Raw genomic sequence first — 21050 nt, 5'->3', positions numbered from 1 at the left:
TGCAGAGCAGTGGAGGCCAGGGAGTTTTGGAGATGTCTAATCCACAGGGTCACCATGAGTCAGGGTTGACTTGAAGGCAATTAACCAACTACAACAAGCACACAAACTGAGGAATACAAGGAAAGACACAAAGGCCTGTTACAGACTGCCAAAATAAAGCTGCTTCGGGTCTCTTTGGAGGTATGCTATTTAAATGATGCATGGGTCCTAAGAATCCGGAAGCTGCACAAAAGCTGCACTCCAGTGCTTAGGAATGGAGTGTGGCTTTGGTGCGACCTCTGGACTCTTAGGACCCATGCATCATTTAAATAGCATATCTCCAAAGAGACCCAAAGCAGCTTTATTTTGGCAGTCTGTAACAGGCCAAACTAACCTTGAGACGTGGAGTGGGGAGTTTGTAGTCCTCTGGATGTCATTGAATTTCCACTCCTAGCAATTCATACCAACATAATGAATGAACAGGGTTGATAGGAGTGGTAGTCTAGAAACATTTGAAGGGCAACAGATTTCCCTGGTCACACAAGACAGTGCATGTGCTCACACTTTTATTGCAAACTTTTCCACGGGAGGCAGGTAAGGAGCCAGTCACTTGTGAAATTTTATGAAGAAAATGAACCATTTGGTTTTTGGCAGATGGCAATTTTTATTCCCGATTTGTGTGAATAACAAATAAAAAATTTGTGTGACATTGCCATTCATGAATACGAATCCAAGCCCTCCAGCTCACAATGGGGGATAATTATTAATTTTCTGCACCATTTAACATTTGAATTTAGACCAAACAGAGAACCTGAGAATCATTTTAAAAATGACTAATAACAAACTGAGTGTCATTCGTGTAGCGTATTATGAGATACTTGGATTATCTGACCATAGATTTTGCTCTTGAAACTGACAAAACATTGCATTTTCTTCCATTACTGCATAAAGACCGTGAGATACCAAAACAATTGGTTTCCAGTACAAAAGCCTGCATTATGAATGTACGATGTGCCATAACCCACTTGATCTAAACCAGGTTCCTATTGCAAACAACTATGTCAGTCTATCAACCATAGCTGCTATGTAGTCTATACAGTGGGCTCTTCATACAAAGGGGTTAGGGGCATAGAACCCCTGTGAAATTGGAAAAACCAGAAATAAAAAACAACTATGTTTTTTACCTGAGAGAACACCTATCTAGGAAGCTCTAGGTCCTCCAGTGCAACTCTATGGTCCACATCTGCCAGAAGTTGACCATAGCATCACACTGGAGGACCTACAAATGCCTGGAGAAGTGTTTTCTCTAGTAACCTCTAAGTTCTCCTACACTTATATATGGTCAATTTCCAACAGAGTTGTGCTGGAGGATCCTAGAGATTCCTAGAGATGACATATTTATCAAAATCACAAATAATCAAATCCGAAAAAATGAAAGCCACAAATGTGGAGGGCTGACTGTACTTATTTTAGTAGGTCTTATATCATTATTTGGGTGCATCTATACTGTAGAACTAATGCAGTCTGACACTACTTTAACTGCCATCGCTCCACCCCACAGAATCCTGGGACTTGTAGTTTTGTGGGACACCAGCACTCTTTGAGTTGTAGAGATATCTTAAGACATACAGTAACTACAGTGCACCTGCGTCATACATGGGCACATTATACACTGCTTTATGCATACGCTGAAAGCAGCGCTGCTTCTTCTGGCACCATGTGACGGAATAAACAATGGTGTGTGCACCCATGGCATGCGCCGTCGCCGCAAGCACGAGCCCCATTACTTGTAATGGGGCTTGAGTATACATGTTTTTTGTTTTACACGGGGGAGTCCAGAACAGATCCATGTGTAAAACAAGGGCGTAGTGTATAGCATCATATCAGAGATGGAAAGAGTATCTGTCATCATTTACTCCCTGGTTGAAAAATTTGCTTTCTTTCTTTCTTTCTTTCTTTCTTTCTTTCTTTCTTTCTTTCTTTTTAATAATAATTTTTATTAATTTACAATCCAAATAATATAAAATTTCTCATTTCAATTTCCATATTTTTTCTATTTACATTTTTCTTTTGTTTCCCCTACCTTTCATTTCATTTCAGCTTTAACGCACGATGCATCCATACTACTTCCTACGACCGAATCTTTACTTGCTCATTTTCTTTTTTCCTTTAATACTGTGACACATCTTTATCAGATAGCTCCTCCATTATAATCCTCATGCTTACATTGTATCTTTCTATGTATTAACTTTCTATTTTCCTTTAAATTACCCTTCTTTTTCTCCTTATCAATATTGACAAAAGGTGAGGAACCTGAACTAACATAGGCCTGTTACAGACTGCCAAAATAAAGCTGCTTCGGGTCTCTTTGGAGGTATGCTATTTAAATGATGCATGCACCTTAAGAATCCGGAAGCTGCACCAAAAGCTGCACTCTGGTGCTTAGGAATGGAGTGTGGCTTTGGTGCGACCTCCGGACTCTTAGGACCCATGCATCATTTAAATAGCATACCTCCAAAGAGACCCGAAGCAGCTTTATTTTGGCAGTCTGTAACAGGCCATTCATATCTTAATTCATTCTTTAAACACCTTTTAACCCTTTGTCAGAAAAATAATGTGGTTTTGCATTAAAAAAATGTGTTGCGCAAAAAACTTTTTTTGTGGAAATCTCTTATTGTTTTCAGAAACACAAGTGGAAGTTTGTTTTTGTATGGAAAAATCATCTTTATGTACAAAGAACATGTTTAAACATGTTTCTGGAAACATGTATTTTATGCAAAAAAAACACCACCAACAACTGGTTTTTACACAAAAGTTTAGTGTATTTTTGCACAGGGTAATCTGAAACACTTCACGATGTATATAAAATCTGCATAGAAATGTTTTTATCCAGAACAGAGAGAAAAGTGCAGATATTATTCATTCATGCATGTGAATACAAGTTGAATATTTATATCCCTACATTATGCACAAGGTGAACGTAAAATGTTCTTATCTGACTGCAGTTAGGTGATATGTTTGTGATAATTTTCATCATAATGGTAGACATTGTCACTGTGGATGTTTTCTGATCATCACAGTTACGGAGTCTTCATCATCTGGTGTATTTCAAAAGTACTGAAGATGAAACTAAAACAACCTCGCATTCTAAAATGTATTTGGTACTGCAATGAACATCAATCAACTGCCCAGGCTCCTGACCATCCAAAAACACAAAATAAATTGAAGGGGTGAATAGAAGGAACCTGAAAATGTGTCTGTGATTAATTTTCAGCTTGACTGGTTTAACTGGCATTTGAGGGGCAGAAGAAAGAAAAGGTAAGTTGACCTTCTGAGCTTCATAGAAAACAGTCTACAAAACCCCTCTGTTGTTTTCTTGAAGTTACATCCAGCCTATGCTTCTTCATAGATAAATCAAACAAAAGACTAACTTCCAGGAGAAATAAATTCAATAATAATTGTTTTCTCACTCAGCAATGCAGCTTCACTGTTGAAATTGTTCATATCATTGCTATATGAAAAAGAAAATCCCTCCTATTTGTATTATTCTAATGATACTTGAGGGGGAAACACATGTTCTGGCCTAAAAAAAATAGAGGAACCCCTTCTTTGGAAATGAAGTGTGGCTACAGATTAACAATTTCCCCAGGACTGCTTTCTACATTATGTATGCAACCACCCGGTGAAGGAGACAATATTGTAGCATCTTGGGTTGGAAGGGCTTAGGTCAGAGATGAGAAACCTGTGACTTTTGTTTGCCTTCTCTTTTCATCATTTCCAGGTACCCTCACCACCTGTCTTAGATGGTGGGGGATGGAGTCTAAAATACAAAATACTAGCTTTGTTAAAAATGTAGTTCACTGTGGTAGAAAAGGGCCGGTAAGAAATATAATAATTAATATTTATTAATATGATGTTAATGATTAATACTCTCTTAGCAAGACAGCCACAGCATGACACAGCAAGACAATATAGTACATAAAACATACGCAACACATGTACTTCTGTTTACACATAAACACAATTTTCAATTCATTTTTTTTAAAAAGACACATGAAATGTTGTATAGATAGCATATGGTCTTGTTTACTTGCATAGCATTTATTTTGATTTTTGTGTTGATACTGAACACAGGTGATGAAAACAAACTTCACCTCCACATTCATTAAAAAGTAGGGAGGGAGGGAAGAAGGAAAACAAATCTATTTGCTTAGGAAAGGACCAGTATGAAATTCCCCTAATTAAGAGGAGAAAACAATTTAGTTCTAATCTCATAAGAAAGTAAGCAGCCCAATAAGCCGTGTTCAAAGGTCTCTGTCTTATTTGTATCACAAACACTCAGCTTTTCATGGAAGTGAGCTATTTCATAATGGCTTTCCAAGATTGAGTTTTTTCATTTTCTAGAGCTGTGAGAAACTAAAGGTCTTTTTCAGGGTCAGAGACTAACATGATTCAGGAGACTGAATGGTGCATTTAACCCTCCCCCCCCCCCCCGCAGCATTGCAGCTCGAGTCCAATTCACACAGATGCACAGTTGTAGTGGGAAGCAGATGCTGGGAGGGGGAAAGCCCCATTCTCCTCTTGCTTCTCTGAATCCCTTCTGTTTCTCTGAATCCAGGTCACTAGGTTTGCTGGTTCCTGTAAACTGTGTGGGCCAATGGAGAAGTAATACTTGTTGAAGTTAACTAGCTGTGCATATTGTGGGAACCTGGAACATTAAAAACTGAATGTCTTCTACATTCGGCATAGCGAAGCTGTGTATTCAAGGGGCTGCTCCATGTTACAGAAAGCAATTTGGAGGAGGCTAGGGTTGTATTTTGTCACACAAACTGACCCAGTTTGGAGTAATTAGGATTTGTAAAAAATGTGATGGAATAGTAAGAAATCCTCAATGATAGGGCACATGCATTCAAGTACAGCATTAAATGCAAATTAGTAAATACGTAAAAATGCACATTGCACACACAATGGAAAAAAGAGATAGAACACATTCATATAAGAATCCTATGGAAATTTGACTAAAACCTGAATGAGCCTGTGTGCTGCTGTGGGCTGGCTGATCACACTCCCTTCCCGATGCCAGCAAGAAACTGTTCAACCATCTGAGATTTCTATACTGGGATGCATAAACTGTTATGTCTATCCCACAATAACAACACAGGAAAATATAGACATAATCCCAGGTTAATTTTTATTCATTTCTCTGGCTCATCAGGGGCAAGCCAGATAGCCACATTTCAGCTTTACAGCAAACAAACCATGGATGAAGCCAGAATTTTGGATTTTCTGACATATGAAGACAACCACAGCATGATAGTGTGAAATCTCTCTCTCTCTCTCTCTCTCTCTCTCTCTCTCTCTCTCTCTCTGAGTATGCACTTGGAAACTATGGCCAGAATCCTGTTGAAGCCTTATATCTTCCTAAGTGGGTTTTCTTCTGCAGAAATTAGAATTGGCCAGTTCCATAATGACTCTATCCAGTAAGGGGCTGCTGTTATATTACTACATAGGGGAGCTGGCAAAGTGACTAATGAATAAAGTGACCAATGTGCAATAGGATCAGTAGGACCTGATGCACAATAAACTGATACAGAACAAGGCCTATGCACAATGGGATACTGGCTAGGGAGTGTCCTGTTATTCATTTCCACAATTCACTAAAAGGCTTTTTATTGCCTCTGCTACATAGCTAAGCATATTTAAGATTACATAACATAGGCCAGGATAGAGGATTCTAGCCAATAATCTTTTCTTGATAGGGGAAACTGTAGCCTAAACCATATCTTGGTTAAAATGTCTAGATTACAACTTGACAAGATCACTTGCGGCCATATAAACTGGCTGCAGGGGTCAGGCCAGGCCTCTAAGTTAGTCAACTCTATTCTTGACTAAAGTGTCTTATGCATTGTGTGGACTGACTATAAATAGGGGTAATTCAGTTCAAATATTTTTAAAGAGATCTGTGATATTCATTTTGTCCATCGTTTCTCTTTGAGGATTTTTAACACAATAGATAAATGTTCTCCCCCCGCCCCGCCCCGAGTTTTCAGGTTTTAGCTCCCTTTTGCAAATTTCTCACTGAATAGAGTAGACAGATGGGCTCAGACTAGTTTACAAAATGTCATTGCTCTGCTTACACTTTGTTCCTCATAGCAGCCTAGCCACAGAGTAAAAGTAACAGTAAATACACTCAAGTTCAAATTTGTATACTTTAATGACATTTGGATTTGGTATCCATCACCTTTTGGTCATGAATGCTTTCAGTGATAGGCCTATACGTGCGTGCATGTGTGTGTATGCGTACACATACACACAGAGAGACAATTATTTGCCAACATTCTAGACAGTAGAAGCAAGTCATAACAAATTTGCCAGCCTTTCTTTCTGTTGTTTTTGCTTACTGCCTAATGTCTTTTCTGGTAAAAAAAATTAATAATATCAGAATTAGCGTGAGAGGCTTGTATTAACCTGGGATGCTGCTTGGAGTGACCACATCAAAACAGATTTGAGGATAGCCAGGATTAGACAGAACCACTTGAGTAAAAGATGATTTGTTGATGTATTTTGGATGCATCAGATGTTTCATGCAGGGAAAGCGTGTCATCCATCCCCACATAGCATGAAAGCTTTTATGTCACCCTGGAACAGCCCCTCCAAGGCTTTATGTTCCATAACTGCATGTTGCTTGCCCTAGGGGAAAAGGATGAGCATCTCTGTAATTGCAGGGGCTTTTATATGCTGCCCACACAACTTTTCACTGCACAAGCTTCCAGAAGCAGAGAAGACCATGTGTGTGTGTGAAAATATTTGAAAAGTGGTAAAAAATGGGTGCCTCGAGTGACAAGAGAAACGTTGATGAGAAGAATATTTTTACTTTAGGACCTAACCTGCATAAAAATGCATAGAAGTTGTTGCAGAGAAAAACAGCATTTGGTATACAGCAAAGAACATGCTGTTTTCTGGGCAGGACACCTGTTTTCCACCACACAGAAAATTGTGTTTTCTTTCCAAAAACCAACATGTTGTTTTTTTTTGCACAGAATAATACTGAGCTTTCAAAACTCTACAGTGCTCAATGACTTCCTTGCTGTGAAGAGAAAAGTGATAAAATTATTCATTCTTGCCTATGAAATTTCCTAACTTGAAATGCCATGTCAGAATGAATAAGTATTTAGCACCATCTAAATACGTTGTTGTCTGTCTACTTTATTAACAGCAAAGAACTCAAGCAAGCACATTACAGGCTGTGCAATAACATGTACGTGCAGTCTGTATCCTCATGATAATTCCTCTCAGTGACAACTCCGTATGTCCACAACAAGACAGAAACACATTCAGCTGGGTAGTGACAGATCCCCATTGTGTTAAGCCAATTGATCTTAATGGCTGTCAAATATCTGAAGGCATGCTTCTTTCCACAGCTGCCCCTCTTGTTCCCAAGGAATGTGCAGAGTTCCTATGAAGACAAAATCAGCTGTTGTGGAAAGTGCAGCTGAAACAGAGGCAGAACCTAACTGGAGGTCTGAAAGCATCTGTAGGGGACAAAAATCCCCTTATAAACCTAAATGAGGAACTGTATTTGTTGGTCCATTAATGCTCACAGTCCCTAACTATGGGGAAGGATCATGTAGCACCTTTGAGATTAGCTGAGAGAGAGGTTGGTATTATAAGCTTTTATAATTATCTACTTCATCAGATGCTTGACGTGAAGTAGACTTTACAAAAGCGTATGCTACCAACCTCCTTCTAGTGTGCCAACTGCAATTATTCCTGGAGAAGTCAGATCTGGCCGTGGTGGTACATGCCTTGGATACATCCTGTTTGAATTACTGTAATATGGAGATGCCTTTGAAAAGTGCTCAAAAACCTCAGTTGGCCCAAAGAGCTGCAGCCAGGTTGTTAACTGGTGCTGGCTGTAGGAAGCACACAATTTCCTTGTCGCAACAGCTCAATTCCCTGCTGGTCCATTTCCAGGCACAATTCAAAGTGCTGGTTTTGACCTATAAAGCCCTATACAGCTTGGGTCCAGGCTATTTGAAGGATCGTATCTCCCTTTACGAGCCCACTAGAGCACTGAGAGCTTCAGGAGAGGCCCTTCTCTCTGTGTCACCACCCTCTTTGTTTGTTTGGTGGGAACAAGGGAGAGGGCCTTCTCTGTGGCTGCTCCCAGGCTCTGGAACTCCCTTCCAAGAGAGTCCAGGATGGCCCATTCCCTGCTCTCCTTTCGGCAGTAAAAAAAATATTGTTATGCCACCAGGCTTTCTCAAACTGACACAGGTTGGACTTCAAATGCTGTGTAAAGTTTGTATAGAATTTTGTACAGAGTTTTTAATATATTTTAAATGTCAATATGTAATGTTTTTAATATTTAAAAATGGTTTAATTTTTTTTAAACTTTGCATCTACATTTTAATGCCTTGTATTGTTTTTAACTTGTACTATTTTAAATTTTGTTAGCCACCTTGAGTCTTTATATCGGGAGGAAGGCGGGATATAAATAAAATAATAAATAAATAATCTCAGTCTTAAAGGCACTTCAAGATCACTTTGCATACTGACCCAGACTAACACAGCTATGTCTTTGAATCTCTAACTATGCCCAAAGTATTTATGTGTGTATATAAATCAGATATCCCACAAATGCCAGAATCTCAGGTAAGACTTAAAACCCAAGGGATATCAATACTCTGAGAATTAGGGTGCAAAAGCATAATGATATAATGAATCAGCGAACAGTTTGCAGTAGTAGAAAGTGCTTCTACCCTGGCAAGGTTTAGGATCTTTTTTTAAAACCAAACTATCCTTTCTTTTACTTTTGTCTACTTTCCACAGCTACCAGGCCAATATCAATTTCAACTTTGTCCATTAAGTAAATTCAAAACTAAACTCTGCTATTATTTGTGGTGTTCTATTAGTTAGTAAACACACCTGCTTCAGCAGATAGTATCTGGCAAATAAAACATGCAGGAGGCAGAGAGATTTCAACCAGGTAAGAGGGAAGGAATGTGTCCAAATTTTCATATGTAAAATGTCAGAAGGTAGAAATACTGGGCCAGGATTCTTAATAATAATAATAATAACAATAACAATAACAGTAATAATATTATTTATTTGTATTCCGCTTTTTGAATCAAAGCAGATTCCAACAGCATAAATAAAATATTAAACAATTAAAAATTACAATTTAAAAACCTCAAACCCCAACCCTCCCCCAATCATAAAATCAGTGATCAACTCATAAAATGAGATTAAACATCATTTAAAACTATCAATAGGAATACATTAAAATTTTGGGCAGATTAGCAGAAGAAATGAGTCTTCCTCTAGAGGAGGGGGGCGGGGGTGATGGTATCGGTATCAATAGAGGTGTCAGTGAAGGGGGGGAGGCAAGTCTAATGGATCTAACCTAGTCTGAGAAGGCCTACCGGAAGAAATCTATCTTAATAGCCTTTTTAAAGGCTTCCAAGGCAGTAATATGGTGGATCTTATTCCGCAGGTTGTTCCAGAGCCTGAGAGTGGCTGATGAGAAGGTCCTCTGGGTCACTGCTGAAAGTCTTTTCTTAGGTTATAGCAGATTATCCCCAGAGGGCGAAGTGTGCGTGGAGGATTATATGGAAGTAGGTGCTCCCACAAGTCATCAGGTCCCAAGCCATGTACGCCAATTTAGGAAGGCCTTGTGTAAGTAAGCAAAATTTTTTTAAACCTTCTACAGAACACTTGGAGAATTTTTCTAAAATGCATACAAGGGTAGCTTCTATTTACCTTGTCAGTTCTAGGCAAACATGCATAGCTACACTATGATCAGCTGAGGAGAATCCCATTCTTTCCCAAGACTTATTATATTGCTTACTGCAGATGCACTGCAGCAAACCAAAACTAAAGGGTGGTATTTTCTCTAGCCCTCCTTCACCATCCTCCAAATGCTGCTTAAAAAAATAACCTGTTCCAGCTATCCAGCTATGAGGAGGAAAAGTCAAGGGCTGAGCAGGCATCAAAGGGCATTGTAAAAATAATCTTCTCTGTCAGTGACTTTGTTAACTGAAGCATGTGTGTACTGAAAATAATTCAGTAATTCAGTGCCTGCTGCGATTTAAATATCGGTAAGGGTATAAATCTTCATTAATTACATTCTTACATACAAGAACAAAAATATCAAAATAGCAAATTTATACAAGCCAAGATTACAAGTGTCACTTTTTGTTAAAATTTTATGAAAGTTTTTGTCATACATAAAAATTAAGCAATAAACTATGTTTTGTATAAAAACATTGTTTTGCACGGAACCCTCATTTTGTGCAAAAATCTGTTTGCAAAATCTTTACAAAAATGTCTTGAAATGTTTTGTTTTTTTTAAATCTCATGGCAATTCAATTGATTTTTGTTTCCAACTTTGTGTCCGGACATGTGAAGATACCATTGGTCATCAACAGACGAAAACATTTTCTTTGCATGTCTGCGTATCATTAAGGTCACAGTCCTGTCCTGTGTAAATGTATTAGGGAATAGGTACCTGAAGGAAAAAGTGGTGCATCTCAATAAAAAAATGTAGAGGTTGTTGTTGTGTGCCTTCAAGTCATTCCCAGCTTTTGTAAATGTTGTGTGCCTTAAGTCATTTCAAACTCATGCTTCAATAGAAATTAGGCCTGCCTCAAGTCATACAGCTGAGTTTGAGACACAGCATGGAACAGCAAAATTAAAAATTTAGTTTGAATGACCTCAAATATATTGTAATTGTTATAAGCAAACATTTGATCACCATATAAAACAATAGAGATAATTATAGATACAGAAATGTATTGCAGCAGGTATAAATGGTTCTCCTTTAGTATAGAAGAATCTACACAAGGCTATTTTGTTCCTTTGTATGCTTTATGCAAGCTATCTACAGGTTTTCTTTTTTTGAAGATGATCTTTCTCACAATAAGCATTCTTGCTGGCTTGTCCTGCTGGCTTACAGATAACATTTTAGTTATTCACCAGCAATGGTGGTGAGGCACACATAATGGGGTTGGAAACCCTAGGACCTAATGCCAATGCCAACTTTGTTGGTCCCCATTGCTGCTCAAGCGATACTGCTAAGGGACCAAGTTATCAAAGCTTTGTTCACTTGCATTATCTTCTGAAAGCAATATGAAATAATCTAAGCCCATGGAAAGATATTCACTTTAATATTTATTATCAACAGGGGTTTCCAATTTCCACTTATTTCTCAATAGGGCACTCTGAGTAACAGCAATAGTATTTTACAAAATTATTATTAAAGACCATTCTGAAATATGGAAATAAACAGAGGAATAAATGCTCAACAGGGCTGCTTTATTGCTGGCATAAATCACTGAACAGTTGCTCTAATCAATTTCTCACGTCACAAATGACTGCCACTTCCCTTTCAATTGATTCCCAGCTAGTAAATTAGATCACTGAGGCTCAGATAATGGAAGATGTGCTGCATATGCACCTTTGTATAAGGACACACAGACACCAAAGGGCATGGCAAAAGCAAGAGGAAGGAAACTCTTTATTTTTTCCCTTCCTTTATTTTGTTTATTATTTGTAATATTTTGCTCTCTTTCAATAATAAAACACAACAAATCCGTCATAACCATAGCAATAAAGCAGCTAGACTAAATGGAGACTCCACATCTGGACATTTTGAGCAATAAGAAATGAAACAATGCAATAATCTGTGGCTGTGGTTACTAGTTTTACTAGTTTATGGTTCCTAGGTTATTTTAGAAGTGGAGTTGCAATTGTAATGGTAGAATATTTTTTTTCCTACACAGTCTTTTTTTGCATTCCCTGCTTCATTACAGTCTGGAGGGGTGGTAGTCAGAGCCTTTTTGTGTCTTAGTTAATGTCTAGTGTTTTAGTTTAATGTTAAGTATTTTAGTGTTTTAGTATTATGCATTAGTTTCAGTTATATATGCGCATGTATTTTTTATCATTTGTTTCTTTCATGTCTTCTTTTTCTTTTATTTTTTCTTTCTGAATATTTAGGGTTTGGGTTGTGAATTACATGCTTTGTGTTAACATTAATAAACACACATACAGTATTTTTTAAAAAGACCTCCTATTCGTAGAAACATAAAGAAGCAAATAGGGAGGGGGGGATACTCACATCAAAACTGTAATTAATCCGTATACCAATACAGAAAACCAGGATTTACTGATCCCCCACTTCACCCATAAAATGAGTTAGGTAGTAAGGACTTGATCTGGTATTAGCCTTGAGAACAGAAAGAGGCTCTGCTCCTATGCACCAGTTGAAATTCACTTGGTAGGGGCAGATGGAACAGAAGTTCAGATGTTATGTTCTTTCTCTGTCCTGATTTGGCAGGGCAGTCCATGTTGATCCTCTGTTTTCCCACTTTTTCAAATGTTTTTAAAATATCCCAATTTCTCTCATCCCCCTGGTCCTCATCTTACTGCCATTGCTGAGTTCAAAGTGCAAAAGTAATCTGTGTCCTAAATCTCCCCCCACCCCAGATGTTTTTAGGCTTCAAGCCACCACCTCCCAAAGCTACAAAAATACACATATATTTCAATCTCAGATGATTAACATGAGACAGAATTACTAGAATTATTTTCTGTTACAAAGAAGGAACTAAAACCGCCAAGTATATTTACTATTTTCATTAACCTTACTGCTCTCTCTAGATGTCTATCACTGTTAAAAAGGAACAGGAGATTAAAAGGATGATTAGTCTGCAAGAAGAATATATAATCTCATTATACAATGATAATATGGCAATTACTATCTGTAATGCAGTTGTATTTGTTCACAAAATTCGACGGCTTATCCACTGTTAAAGCCATTGTCAGTCAAGTATCAAATAAAGTGTTTCATTTATTAAGTAGAACAAGATAGGAGAATATCACACAGGAGGCTTACTGTGTGTAAATCATCAGGAAATCATCAGAAAGCATGAGAAACCCATGATCTGTGTTCACACCCCACACGCTTCTCTCATGGAGGCATTGGCGTTCACTTGTCTCATCAGTAAAGCGTTCTTGGAACTGCCATTTGGCAATAACAGCAGATGCAGTTACTGCCAAATGGTGGCTTCAAGGACGCTTTACTCACAAGACGAGTGAGAGACAATGCCTCCATGACGATTTACTCAAGGGAGAATCAAGCAGGGATGTGAACGCATATCATGGGTATCCCACAATTTCTGATGATTTCCTGACGGTTTACACACAGTAAGCCTCCCGTGTGATATTCTCCATAGAGTAGGTATTTTGATTATCTTTTTCTACTAAATTTTTTTCTTGTAAGAAAAAAGACAAAAGCATAGCATAATGGTTTGAGTGTTGGACTACTACTTTGGAGACCAAGGTTTGATTCCTTGCTTGGCCATCAAACCCAGTGGATGACTTGTCACATGGAAGTCACATGCTTTCAAGCTCAAGGGAAGGCAATGGCAAACCTCCTCTGAACAAATCTTGCCAAGAAAACTCCATGATAGGTTCACCTTAGAGTCGCCATAAGTTGGAAACAACTTGAAGGCACACAGCAAGTAGTGGGGAAACACAGCAGGCTTACAAGGTGAAAACAATGACACTTGGACATCCCATAAAATCCAGTGTTTCTGGAATAGTTATTACTCAAAGAAAACTTTTTGAAATGCCCCCAGATATTTAAAATATGTTAGGGAGAATCATTGTAACTAAAAGGAATGTGGTCCCAACATTTATTTCCTCAAGCTAATGTTATATTTTACCATGAAACATAGTTTACTGCACTGTAGTCTTTACAACCAGATTTGATAGCCAAAATCTATTCATTATTAAGTAAGATAAATGGAAGAGCAGACCTTTTTTTATGGAAAATTCTTGCTGGAAGATAAATGCCCAAATATCACTCTTGTAGTTGTCAAATTTCTCTCTGAGACAGCTCGGATCAGAGTTAGAGTTTGAGTTATATTTAGCAACTTCTTCTTCTCTTGTTTTACTGTGGGGAATTTTATTGTGAGAAATTTTGAGAATTTGTATATCTTGATTGAATGCCTACATTTTGGGTCTATGGACTGTAATAAATTTTGACTGACTGAATATTTATCCAGGAGAACATTCATGAATTCCCTCCCTAACTGATGAAAGGATCACTCACCAGGGAAGAGGGGCTATTTTTGTTTTATATCTGCAGTATGAAATTTCTGGGAGTAGGGGGTCTGCATGGAGCCACTGGGTGCTGCTGCTGGGTGCTACCTTTGGATGTTACCAGACAAGGGAAATTGGAAGTATAATCCAATGGCAATCCGAACACAATCATGGGGTTTAATGTTATTGCATGATAGATTACCACACGCAATTTTGGGTAATGGAAAGTCAGTCCAAACGCAATCATGGAGTTTCACGTTGCTGCATGAGAAGTGATCACATGCAATTTCGGGCAATGGCAAGCTATTTTCGGGCAATGGGAAGTCAGTTCGAATACAATTCGAATTCATGTAAATTCGCTGAACTAGCAAATTCACATGAATGCATTCTGGCCCCACTTTCTTTTCATTCGAAATTAATTTCATTCGAAATTAAGAGAAAGAAATGTGATAAACTCCTTTGCCTTCTTTGTGGCAAAGGAGGAAAATGTATTCTCCTCACTTAAATCAAGGCACCTCTTCCCTGTTCACCTTGTTTCCAGTTAAAATCCAGTTTTTCCCTTTAAAAACACGATGAACCTCCTGTTGATGCTGCAGCTAATTTGGTGACAGTGGGGATCTGATGTGGCAGTCAGGAACAGAAGGTGTAAAAAGGTGGGCACAGAGACCTGTAGGTTGCAGGCTGTGTGTTGCCCAACTGTCTTTTGATCCTTGGATGGGAAGGAAGCAAGGAAGGAAGAAGGAAAGAAATTACTCACGAGAAGCGTTCAGTATACATTTATATATTTTGAAAAGAAATGTATGCCTGATGGCATTCTAAAAGCAGTAGAATGGATTGTTATTCCACTGCATGAATAACTGAATGCTGAATAAAGATAGATTAGCAGCTATTAAAAGATTAACCCATTCTCTGGATGGCACTAAGAACTGAAAAGAAGCATAAATCATTTTAAAGCTCTATAATCACCCTGTGTAAATCAGAGCTGTACAATGCACAGTTTAATTGGCATAAACAACATAAGGAGACTTTTGTCACTGGGAACATCAGAGCTTTTCCAGATTCATTGATGTTTCTCCTCTCTGACTGTAATTCTGTTTGATAACAAAAGCGCCAAAGAAATGAATTAAGTCCGCCAGCCTGCCAGCTCTTTTTTCAATAAACAGGCAAATGAAAATGAAAGGGTTTGTTACAATAATATATTTATTCAGTTCTAAACAATTAAGGCATGACCAAGGAAAAGTAGATAAGAGAAAACTGGGAAGCTGGATATTACAGGAAAAACCTAATCATATACTGTCACTAAAATAATCCTTCACTTTATAGTTGTTCTGATTGGGGGGGAGGGGGGGAAGAATCCAAAGAAGTGGATTTATATCCACAAAAGCTAATGAGAAAATACAAACCAGTTAGTCTTAAAGGTGCGGCCAAATTTCCCTCTCTCCTTCCTTCCTTCCTTCCTTCCTTCCTTCCTTCCTTCCTTCCTTTTAACGTTATTTCAAAAGCTTATGTATAAATGACTAACTTCTGTATTCTTGGGAGCCAATTCACTTACCAGACAGAGGTCTACAAAACAGAAATATTATTTACCTACACAATCTAATCCTGTTGTTTTTGGTTCAGGCCGAATCAACTGATGGCGGGAGATACATAAATGTCCATGTTAAAAGCAGCTGATCGAGGGTGTGGAGCAGAGAAAACACACTGAACCAACATCACTGGGGGAAGGGATTAAATCTCCTTCTCCATGTCATTTCTCATCTAAATTATTTCCTATCTTCTCTTAGTCCTGTAAGGGAAGAAAAGATACTAATGTCTTTCTTCTGCACCGATCCCCCAAGATATGGGTCCAAGAGAAACTGCAAGGGGTGTTTTAGAAATAGAATAATATAACTAACTGAATCAAAATGAGAAGATTCTCCCTGTTCTTGGCTCTCTGTTTGAAACTGAATAAACAAACGAACTTGGAAAATTTGATCTCTTTCAGTTTTCAGAAATATTTAAGTTGGGGAATCTGTTTAGATTTTATAGTGGGAAGCAAAGAAAAGCTCTTTCCATTCCTTTTCACAGTAGAATATCAGACCCAATTAGCTGTACATCTTAAATAATCAATACATTAATTTAAGGAATAAAGTAATGAATAAAAACCACATTTTCCCATAGTTGTGTGTACATTTGTTTACGTTTCAAACAGATTGCTTAAGTTGTGTGTACATGTGGGTATGTTACCAACAGATTCTTCAAGACTGGTATTTATTCTGATCTGAGCAATGAGGAACACTCAAACTGAAAATGCCTTTATCACCTTGGCCTATTGATTCATTGTTTCTCTTTTTACCAGAGACAAGAATCTCTTCATTACTATTAATTATTAAGTTTATCAGACGTCATTTCCAGTCCAATCCGGGGAACACTGAAACTGAAAATGCCTTTACCACCTTGGCCTATTGATTAACTGTTTCTCTTTTTCCAGAAACAAGAATTTCTTCATTAATATTAATTATTAAGTTTATCAGACGTCATTTCCAGCCCAATCTGGGGAATAGGCTGGGATTGGAACAGAACAGGATGGAACAGAGGAGAATGGGTGTTATTGCATGGATTTGGCCTCCAATGCTGCCAGGAGTCCCTAAGCCATTCCCCAGCCATGCTATGGTCACCAATTTTGAAGAACAGAAGCTTTCCGTTCTTCAAAATTGGCGGCCAAAGCACAGCTTAGGTACTCCCAGTGGCATCGGGGGCAAAATCCATGCAACAACATCCATTCTCTCCTGTTCTTTTCCCAGCCAGTGCTCGGATCGGGCTGGAAATGACATCTGATAAACCTATATGTTGAATATGGGAATTTAAGTCAGAACATAAAATACTTGTGGTCCCAATGACACTCAGTGAATACTGAGAGCATTTTTTCCCAGGGAGCAATATGGATCAGGTAGTATGCTGATTTTCTACATTAATATCCTTTCCTGGCCTTTCTGGAGTTTTTCAATCTGAGTTGGGCAGTGCCTAGTGTCATGAATAGCAAAGAACAGGGGAGAGGGAGGGATGGAGGGAGAAGCAGGAAGAATAAGCCTGCAGCTTACTGTCTTGTGATGCAGAAAATGAGGGAGGAAGGAGAAAAATGGGGGCATGACAGATAAGACAATACAGAGAAAAGGAGACAGTAAAAGAGCAGACAGAACTGCACAAGGGTCACAACAGAGAGAGAAGGACTGAACAGAGTGGTCAGACAAAAAGACATGCAGAGACCTGAGAAAGCGAGAACCTAAATGGGAGAGTGTAGAAAGACCAGAGGAAGATTGCAAAAGAACATTGGAGGACAGTGGCAAAAAGACATGCGGGCAAGAGGAGAAATCCGTGGAGATGAACAAGAATTTGAAGACATCTCTAACTGATTTTTTTTGTTTTGTGTTTGAGGTTTTTTAAAAAAGAAATTACATTATCACAAATTCAAGCAACTGTTGGTTTCCTTCTCACCCAAGTTCAAAACAGGGATGGGGCTAAGGAATGAAAGTATGGATGAATTTTCCACCTTCATTCTGCTAAGGATTTTACTGCAATAACATAAATTTAAATGTCAGGTTAGTTAGATGGGGAGGACTTAACCAGTGGGTGTCTTCTCTACCTTTTTAGTACAAATCTAGCTCAATGACACTTTACTCACTAACTGTTTCCATCTCTGCTTCTCACTGCCCACCATTATAACAGGGGTATCATCCAAGCTGCCTTTGTTGCAAGAACAATCTGCAAGCACATAAGACACATATGGTTTTCTAAAAGAGCAGCTATATCAATGCAAGGCAACAGAAATAACAGAAAAATGAAGGATTTTACTGCACAAGAAAAGAAAGACAAAATGGATCAGGAGAGTAGTGCCTTTCCCTGTGCTGTTCTACATGATGTTGTAGCACTTCCATTCTCTTCCTGAAGGGAGATGGTGGTCAAAGTGTGGCTTTTGCCAAATGGGAAAAATCCATTTGGGAAAAGGCACACTTTGATTATATACCTTCCTCCAATTTTCACTCCTTCTTCCTCTAGGTCTAAGTCTGCTTTATGTATGATATTTTCTACATATAAGCTGAACAAACAGGGTGATAAATTGCATCCTTGTCTGATTCTCTTTCTGACTGGAAAACACTGTTTCTCCATAGTCTGTTCTAATAGTAGCCTCTTGTCCCATCATTAGTATAATTTAAACCTTGGTTATCAGGTCTAATATATTCAAATAAGTGGAGTCACTTTTTTAGAATGGTTAAGAACTGCATGAGGAACTTGAGACCTATGTAAGAATGAAATGACTTAAGGCCTTTGGTGGTTGCCTAGATCACAGGAAAAAGGTTGGTTACCCAAAGAAGTTTGGAAAGAATGAGCAATACCAGATTCAGGTTTTGAATTAAAAATTAAAATTAAAAAAGAGAGCATGGGAGAATGAGAGAGAGATAGAACAGCCTGAGATATATTGTCATTGTGGGCAGCTGCCTTAGTTGTTCCAGCTGTGAGCACAATTGTTGGTGCCAAAAGAAAAGGCTGATCTCAGAAATCAGGTCACTGTGTCCATATCTTTCACTGCATGCTGGGATATTTTGTTCGGGCCACTTAGCCCAAGCAATAGGATTCCATCCCTGCTTTTCATAGTCTTATTGTTGACACTGGGTTATTTTAAGCTAAACACTTTCATTTCTCTTCCCTTAAAACCTTCTACTTTCCTAAAAGGCTGAAACCCTGGAGGCTTCTGTCATTTTAATCTCAATCTCTTTCATCCCAACCTGAATATCTCCCTGCTATCATCTTTATTTAACCTAAAAGTCTAATCTCTATCAGAGAGAAAGAAGTAAACAGCCTAAACATGATATGGATTCTTCCCAGCCCTTAAGCACTTCAATGTTTAGCATCATCTGGTGTCACACAGTCTATTATTGACCTCAGATCATATTTCAGAAGATTTATTCTAATGGAAAAAGGTAGGTTGTTTCTGCTATGACAGCAACATAGTCATATTCTTTAGATGAAATCGTACAGATTTACTTGCTGGTGTTATATGACTGCAAAGTGAGATTGAATCTTGCATGGCCTTATGGCGTAGTGCTGCAATTGTCAAGCAGGCTTCAGCTATCAAGACTAAATCTTGATAGATTTAAATACTTAGTCTAAGTATTTTGAGAACCTGTGACAACTGCCTGTAAATCACTTCATACTGGTGGTATAGACTTGCCAGGGGGAAGATTTCCTGGCATGCCAGAATCGGGTCCTTCTGTTATCTTACTTAGCCTCCCTTGCTGGAACTATCCTGTCAAGGTTTACTGCCAATGTTCAATAAACCATTAAAGGATGAATTATGTGATCTCAGGTCAGACCTTTAGCTGATCTAAAGGGCAGAATTTAATTACTCTACTATACAACAACACAAAACAAATGGATGAATAATGAGAGATGGAGCTCTTGAAAGAAATAAAACTTCAGGGATAGAAGTTCTTTGTAGCTGTAAGAAGCCTCAAGTCCTTCCAAATCCCGGATGCTAGACTCATCAGTCTCCTGCATTTAGGGTTGTCATAGTGCCGGACCTCCAAACCGGGAAAAATGTAGGACAAAATTTTCAAATGTAGGAGACACAAAAATGTGTCCTACATTTGAAAATTTTGTCCTACATTTCCCCTCACAATCGCGGCGGGGAGCGGAAGCCAAGCGGTGAGGGAAAGCCTCCACTTAAGGAGGCTTTCCCTCCCCGCCTGGGCCCCGGGCCTTGCCACGATCAGAGGCCAGGATCGGGGCCTCGCCTCCTTCTTGGCCCCCGCAGGGACCAGGAAGGAGGCGAGCAGGCCGCCGGCGATGGCCGGGGCCTCGCCTCGTTCCTGGCCCCCGCGGAGACCAGGAAGGAGGCGAGCAGGCCGCCGGCCATCGCCGGGGCCTCGCCTCGTTCCTGTCCCCCGCGGAGACCAGGAAGGAGGCGAGGAGAGCGCCGGCCATCGCCAGGGCCTCGCCTCGTTCCTGGCCCCTGCAGGGACCAGGAAGGAGGCGAGCAGGCCGGCGGCCATCGCCGGGGCTTTGCTTCCTTCCTGGCCCCCGCAGGGACCAGGAAGGAGGCGAGCAGGCTGCAGGGAGGCGGGGAGGTTGGCGCGGCTGCGCCCAAGAGGCGCCGCCTCCCTGCAGCCTCCTCCGCCCCAGGCCTCACTGCCCTCCTTTTCCTCCGCGCGGCCATGCGCGGTGGAGGAGGAGGAGGGCAGCGAGGCCCCAGGGTTGCCTAGCAACCCCGCTGCAACCGGGCTTTTCCCAGTTTTTGGCTGCACCCGTGCCGTGACCGGGCAGGTGCCGCCAAAACCGGGAAAACCCGGTTGCAGCCAGGTTATGGCACCCCTACCTGCATTGCATAGACAAAAAAGTGAAAGGGTAAAAAATGTACTGAATCAGTTCAGACTGTTGAAAGAGATGGATGCCATTTTTTAAAATTCTAGATAAGAATTAAAAATAACACTCTCCCTGAGAGTATGAAACTGACACATCAGGGATAGTATTTCAGTTCCCACTTTCCTCTTGGTAGTTTTTTTATGTGTGGCTAATTTCCAGAGGATTCTTTTTACCTAAGGGTGGATTCACAAATACAGGTCACAATTCTGTCAGTCTGTATAACTGCACTGACATTGGTTTCGATGGCATGGCACAAGGTAATGCAGTGGTGGGGTGAAATGGCACCACAGTGAAGAAGAGGGGCAGCACACAAAATCTTCTCTGGCAAGACAGATAGCCCCTGGGACCTGGCAGAGTAGTTTCCTCTGAGAATGCAGATGGGTTTATCTCCTGTCCCCCTGCTGCTTCTGTGCACCACTCCAACAGTGGTGGATTATCAACCTCTGGCAGGACTCACTGTTTGGAATCAAGTGTTATTTAATTTAAAAATGCGATTGCTTGTTTTGATTATTTGCTAGCCTGTGGCAACATTATTTTACTCTGGATTTTTTTGATCTTTTTTAAAAAAA

Source organism: Sceloporus occidentalis, unplaced genomic scaffold (assembly GCF_023333645.1).
Source record: "Sceloporus occidentalis isolate IW3139 unplaced genomic scaffold, rSceOcc1.0.p SCAF_4, whole genome shotgun sequence".
Taxonomy (NCBI): Eukaryota; Metazoa; Chordata; class Lepidosauria; order Squamata; family Phrynosomatidae; genus Sceloporus; species Sceloporus occidentalis.
This window is presented reverse-complemented; position numbering follows the sequence as displayed.